Consider the following 7,500-nt stretch of genomic DNA (forward strand, 5'->3'; position numbering starts at 1 on the left):
ACACACACGTATATACACATTTTACGTACATAATTCATATTCAGGCATGTGTATACAGTTACATGCATTAAACCTTGCTTTTAGTCTCGTTTTCGCTTATGTATGTATATTTTTGTGTTTTATTTGTTTTGTTTTGTTTTAGTGGCCAAATAGAAGGAGGGAGAGAGATGTTTATGTTTAGTAAGAATGTATTGTTTTGAAAATTTACGGTTTGAAGTTGAATTTTTATTTATTTATTTATTCATTTTTTTGCTCTTGGTTCAAACTTACAAAATTTGAGTGACTTCGAATACAACAAAGTTAAATAAAGATATACATACAAACATACACACATACATACAAAATAAATGCATACATATATAAATACATGCATAAATAAATAAATAAATAAATACATGCATACATACATACATACATACATACAAGGAGGAGCAGGAGGAGGCAGTAGTTGGTCCAGTCATCATTTCTGTCACAGCTTTTCCATGTCTGTCACTCACACTCCAGCATCCTCCCATTCCTCCCCCCCGTCTCCTCCCCCTTTCTCTCCCCTTCCTCCCCTCTCCCCTCCTGGCGCCACCCATTGTACGTCTCGCACACTTGACCTTTAAACTAAAAAAAAAAAAAAAAAGTGCATTTTGCGTAATTATATCAGGTTCGTTTGCCGCTCCCTTTTTTACTGGAATAATTCACTTTTCCGTGTATGTTTTAGCCTTGTACGGGTCTTTCCTCTGTATGAAGCGTTAATTGCATACATACATAAATATCGGTGAATGAATGAAAAAAAAAATGATATACCAGTGTGCATTGAATTTGTTAACGTTATTTTGTTCGCCATTATATAAGTGAGAGAGAGAGAGAGAGAGAGAGAGAGAGAGAGAGAGAGAGAGAGAGAGAGAGAGAGAGAGAGAGAGAGAGAGAGAGAGAGAGATTTTAGGGTAGGAGGGGCGGAGGACCCACTGGCACTATCTAGTATTAAAGAGGAACACCTGAGCCAGTGCCAACCATGGGAGCAGTGCGTGGCGCCTCCTCCTCCTCCTCCTCCTCCTCCTCCTCCTCCTCCTCCTCCTCCTCCTCCTCCTCCTCCTCTTCTTCTTCCAACGTCCATTACAATAACAGCTACGACAACAACAACCAAATACTACTACTACTACTACTACTACTACTACTACTACTACTACTACTACTACTACTACTACTACTACTACTACTACTACCACTACTACTATACCACCACCACCACCACCACTACTTCTATTGTCATTCTCTCTCTCTCTCTCTCTCTCTCTCTCTCTCTCTCTCTCTCTCTCTCTCTCTCTCTCTCTCTCTCTCTCTCTCTCTCTCTCTCTCTCTCTCTCTGTCCCTTCAGGCCATGGTGCAGCTGATGCTTAACCCTCACCGTCTCCTGCTGTGTCCCCCTCCTGCGCCACCAGCTGTCCCGCCATTGGAGGAGCTGTCTGGGGATCGGCAGCAGGTGTGGACAGGTGTGGTCCGTCCGATTTATAAGTCTAGTGAGAGGGGCGTTTGGTTGCCGGGTGATTTTGGGCGGTGAAAGAGGAGCGTTGAGCGAGGGAGGGAGGGAAGGGCGGAGTGTCTTAGATAGCAGTGTGGAGGAGGAGAAAGAGGAGGAGGAGGAGGAGGAGGAGGAGAAGGGGAAGGGTATCGTGGTGTGAGCTCGCTGCACAATGTTAGGTACGAAAGTAGTGTATAGAGAGAGAGAGAGAGAGAGAGAGAGAGAGAGAGAGAGAGAGAGAGAGAGAGAGAGGAACCAGTCATGAAGAGCGGCGTTATTGTGCTTAAGAACGGCGTAGTCCAGGTGGGGCAGGAACGGCTTGGTCTGATGGTAGTGGTGGTGGTGGTGGTGTGGCAAATTCATGGGTGAGGGGAGGCGAGGAGAGGAGGCACCCAGCCACACTCCACCTGACGCCACACCCAGGCCGAGCCCTAGCTAAAGGGTAGGCTCTGACAGTTTTATGAAGGGCGGCGCGGAGGGAGTGAGATGGGCAAAGGTTACGTGCCCCTGTCCGATGTTCTCTTGTGTGTGTGTGTGTGTGTGTGTGTGTGTGTGTGTGTGTGTGTGTGTGTGTGTGCTGTGGTAAAGTGCGAGAGAGGCAGTAGAATAGGACGGCTTGAAGTGGGCCAGGAGAGCAAGGGCAAGGCATGAAGGGAAGCGAGTAGGTAGAATTAAAGGCATTTCTTGTGGCAAAGACCATCGGTAGACTGAACTTAGTGGAGTAGTGTGTGTGTGTGTGTGTGTGTGTGTGTGTGTGTGTGTGTGTGTGTGTGTGTGTGTGTGTGTGCTCTCTGGGGATATTCTCGTGTAGTGGAGGGCATTAAAGAGGCAGAGAACTTGAGAGGGGACCAGAAATATTGTGTACAGTGGATAAAAGCTTGAGTATTGTACCGTGTGTGTGTGTGTGTGTGTGTGTATATGTGTGTGTGTGGTAGTGAGGGTCTGGGGAAGGAAGGAAGGAAGGAAGAAAGGGACAGGATACTACTTTTCTCTTTCCTGCCTCCCTTTCTTTCTCCAAGAACCACTGAAGTTTACACTAATATACAAACATAGTATCGGTCGCAGTTGTCAGCAAACATATACACGGGAGCCTCTCTCCGCACTGGGCCAACACTATTTCATGCGCTGGTAAATTTATCCCAAAACTTTTCAGTCAGACTAGAATTCGTAATCTGTTGTGTCCCTTCAGCCTCCTGAGATCTGAAATATGTATGTTTTTTTATAGGTATTTTGCTATTTCATTTTTTAGATTCTACCGTTCCCCCTGTCTTGAGAGGAGTGTGGGAAGGAAGAGGCAAGGATGGATTGGCTAGGGTGGGTCTGGGTGTCCTTTATGTATCCTGCCCTTAAGGGAAATCATGTTTGGTGTTTGAACTAAGCAGCAACAGATGGCGGGACTCGGTGTCGTGTTCCAGGGGCCATCAGCTTGACGCAACATGTCACTTTCATGAATACACCGGTATGATTAGTACCTCGAAACTTGTCTCTTCTAGTATTGCCGTGGGTTCTTCCTTGTGTGTGTGTGTAAGGATAGTGGTTACGTACACATGGAAATATTATCCTGTAGGTTTTCCTTCCCACGCTTCGGTAATGGTCATCTTGCACGCAGGATTTCCAAGATTTCGCTTACCCAGGTGTCATAAAATGTATAGAAAAGGTGTCTCTTGTACCATGAGCCGATGCTTGACCCAACCAAGCTGATGCACCGCTGACAGTCGACTCGTTATCAGTGAGAAGGAGAGAATAACTGTGAACCTAGTAACGTTGACACTTGAATACCTTAACAAAGACCTAAAACCATATTAGAGGAAAAAATAAACACTGAAGAGCATCCTTAATAAAAAAAAAAGAAAGAAAAAAGTATATTTAGTTTTCCTAGGTAAGCATGAGTTACCTTACGATGAGAACAAAACGCGTAAGTAAAATTTTCGCTCACCAACTTTCTCCCCTGGCGCCAGTGGATTATGTTTGCGCTGAGGGCACCGCTTGTGCTGCCGCGGTGGCGGGTTTGTGTGTGCAAGCCTCGCCTCGCCTCTGTGGCTCACGGTTTCCGGGAAGTGGCCAGAGATTTCCTACTTGTCGTTCTCCCCCTTTTTTTTGTGTGTTTTTTTCTTCTCAAAAACTACACGGTTAATGAAAAAAAGAAGGTATATAGTAGCAGAAATACGTAAAGATAATTAAAAATTTATAGGCGAAAGAGAAACACGTACAGGTAAAGAAAATTCATAAGGGAAGGGAACCATGATAGAAAGATACTCCAGAAGGCACAGAAAAATATAACCTTTATGAATATCGAAAAATGCATAGGAGAAAGAATCACCTTGGGATAATAGTTAAAAAAAAAAAAAACACGTAGGAAGAATAGAAACACTTAGGATAATAAAAAAAAAGAACTGCAATGGGAACAAAATCACCTTCTGATAATGAGAAAAAAAAACGCATTTGGATTAAAAGAACCAGAACCGAATAATGAACAAAATGAATGAAGGAGAAATACTATACAGAGAACTCCTTTTGGTATTCAGTAATGCATAACAAACGAGCGGAAGAGAAGCACAGCATGACCTTTCCTATTGAAGCACACGCCTCATTAAGCATTGAGTAGGTACACTAAAATACAGGTACTCATAAGCAGCATCTATTATCCATCTCTGATTCACACGAGAGGCAGTTTAAGCTTATCCTTCGTCATCATTTATTCAATTCCATGCACTGACAGATCACCGGCATTTAATCATTGAATAGTCACAACTTATCAAATGTTACCGACAGCTATCCAATGTACACCCTTTTTTTTGGGGGGGAGAAGGGTGTGTGAGATAGAAGCACTGAGATATTGATAAAATAATTCTTCCATATATTTATTCATACGTTCCTATTACCTAATTCTTCCCCCCTCCCCCTAGAGGTCTGAGGGTACGGATTATGACGCATTTCCCGCTGATTGGTGTAGGCAGGGAAGTGGAAAGGACGGCTGGGAGAGGAGGTCAGGATGGGGGTGGGGGGGTGGGGTGGGGAGAAAGAGCAGCGTTCCGGGACCAGGTCAGCAGAGGGAAGATATGTTGATTAGCTTTATTTTGCCTTAATTGGTTGACGTTAGAGGTAAAAAAAGGCAATAACACCTGAATTCTCTCTCACTTTTCTCTCTCTCTCTCTCTCTCTCTCTCTCTCTCTCTCTCTCTCTCTCTCTCTCTCTCTCTCTCTCTCTCTCTCTCTCTCTCTCTCTCTCTCTCAATTATGAGGGTCATTTCTAGCTTTGTTTACAATGGACGCTATCTTTGGCTCATATATCATGGGACAGGAGGACCAGGGAGCACGAATTGCTGGGAATTTGCTTTGGCTAGTTAGTTATTCCGAGAAACGCATCTACGGTTACAGCAGCAACGAAAACAACAATTAGCATAAAAACACGATACATTCACCGTCACTACCAACAATAATAATAGCAAGAACAACAACACCAACAAGAAAATTAACACCAGCAACAATAACAACACCACTGCCCAGTAAAATAAATCCTCCCTTGAATGTATTTGTCGCCATTAGTCAGCTGACATATTTGGGGACAGTTAAGTGTGTCTATGGTGTTGTTATGGGCGTGGCGGTAATTTGGTTGACAGATGGACTCGTAATGTCGTGCTGGGGAGTGATGGCAGCTGTAGCAATAGTAGTAGTAGCAGTAGTAGTAGTAGTAGTAGTAGTAGTAGGGAGAAAGACAAGAATCACCAGTCCTCTGCAACACCATTAGTATTTCCGTGGCGTCGTGTTTGTCGCCGTGTCGCTCAAATACTCGTACTAGTGCCACTTTTGCCCGTAGTCCCACCGCTGCTATTTACATTCATCCTGGTGGTGCAGATGATGGTCGGGGCATGTCATTCACACATGGACGGCGTACGCAGAGTGCCCCGCCACGCCAGCCACTGCACCCTCAGTAACACAGCTAGCTACACTCACCTTCCTCGTCCTCCGCCGCCCTTTGCCACCCGCTGCCCTGAGTTCTTATTTCATCCATGACATTGCGGATGAAAAACACTAAACTCCCGCTCATTCGCAGTCGCGGGTCGTGGAGGGGGACGGGCGACGCTGAGACATTGAGTCGACGTGAGGAGCTTTCAGTCTGGAGTCTGGAATGGCACGGCAGGAGACGAGACAGACGGCGTGCATTGGCCTGCCTCCCTGCCCTCCCTCGCCTCAACAACCCACTAGTGGTGTCTATATATAAATGCAAACCGATGTAAACAGGACCACTGCCGGGCCCTTTACCCCCAAGCACGCATGGGTTCCTATACATTACCCTGTGTATACTGTCGGTCCTCTCACGGCTTATTGCCAATATCATCTGCATTTACTAGTTTGCGCCAACCTGCGGAACAAGGCTTGCCCTCCAAACACACGCGCGCACGCTCTCTCTCTCTCTCTCTCTCTCTCTCTCTCTCTCTCTCTCTCTCTCTCTCTCTCTCTCTCTCTCTCTCTCTCTCTCTCTCTCGGCCGTCGCCCTCTGTTGCCCCACCGCCTTGTAAGATCTTCCTCCACACGTCCGGTTGATTCAAGTGCCGTGTTTTGCTTCCTAATTGGCGCTGGCTCTGTGTCGATGCTCAGAATATCGAGAGGCAGGATGGGAGTGCATGTGTGTGTGGGTGTTGGTGTGCTTCAACGTTTCTCTCTCTCTCTCTCTCTCTCTCTCTCTCTCTCTCTCTCTCTCTCTCTCTCTCTCTCTCTCTCTCTCTCTCTCTCTCTCTCTCTCTCTCTCTCTCTCTCTCTCTCTCTCTCTCTCTCTCTCTCTCTCTCTCTCTCTCGTGTATCAGCATCGTTAATCTATGTTGCAGCACGTCCCCTCCACTCGTTTTTTGGCTTCTGCATCTCATCACCTGCTTCCTTCCTGCTTATCTGCTTACCTTCCCTTGCCTAAACCTACATACACGCCTCTTTGGTTTATATATCCTTCTTCCTCCCATCTATCGCTGTCTTTTCCTCTCCCCTTCATTCCCGTGTGTTGTCATCCGCACATTGTGTCTGGTATCGCCTCCCAATATCACACACACACACACACACACACACACACACACACACACACACACACACACACACACACACACACACACACACACACACACACACACGTTTGAGGTGTTTCAGAGGTCTAGCAAAGGGGAACAGCTTGGCAACCCTGACCTCCCCCACACCCCGCCCCCCACTACTCTAACATCCCACTGGCCAACAAATTAGGTCTCGTCTGGATGCTGCAGCGGGACTGAGCGACCCCACGAGGCGTTACTCACTATGTCGTGAGGAAGTTTGAGGTCCGCTCGTACCAAATGGAGGACGGCCATGGGGAGGTGCATGTGTGTGTGTGTGTACGTGTGTGGTGGGGGTGGGAATGCTGGGGAGTGACGTCAAGGTGTGTGGCTTGGCGTGCATGTCTGGGGAGGAAGAGATGGGAGAGGAGGGAGGAAGGGTAGGGAGAGGAGGGGCAATGGGAATGAGAACAAGGTAATGGGTAATGGAAGACGAACAAACATGTTACATTAGTGGAGTCTTGGGTCGTCATCGCTGGTAAGAGCATGAGGAAGACCAAGATTTATTTATGGCGGTTCCATTTCCCTCTCTCTCCTCTGCTGGAACTAAGTAATCCAATGCTCTTTTACGCAACTTTCCTTCATTTACGTGTGTGTGTGTGTGTGTGTGTGTGTGTGTGTGTGTGTGTGTGTGTGATTTTTGCTATCGACCTCGAAGTACAGATTAAAGTGGCGCCCTCCTGTCCACGCCGTATCTAGCCTGTGTTTGAAGGTGTCCAGTCGATGCCCTGCAGTGCTCCCCTCCTCTCCCCGAGTGCTCGGTGCGAGGTGGGAGCTGCGGCATGGCTGGTGGAAGTCTGTGCTGGCTGATGGCAAGAGTACCTCAACAATTCACTCGGTATTGCTCTTGTTCCCAGAATAATGAACCTTTTAACCTCCATCCCAGTCACTGTCGAGGCTGTAAGAATGAAGTGC

The 7,500-nt window shown here is 46.7% G+C and overlaps 1 protein-coding gene across 2 annotated transcripts in view; it reads left to right on the forward strand.

Annotated features, from left to right (window-relative positions):
* The window catches only part of LOC135114047 (uncharacterized), a 121,193-nt gene that overhangs the window by 96,129 nt on the left and 17,564 nt on the right, over positions 1 to 7,500 (forward strand). The window lies entirely within an intron of this gene.

Source organism: Scylla paramamosain, chromosome 27, assembly GCF_035594125.1.
Source record: "Scylla paramamosain isolate STU-SP2022 chromosome 27, ASM3559412v1, whole genome shotgun sequence".
NCBI classification, from domain to species: domain Eukaryota; kingdom Metazoa; phylum Arthropoda; class Malacostraca; order Decapoda; family Portunidae; genus Scylla; species Scylla paramamosain.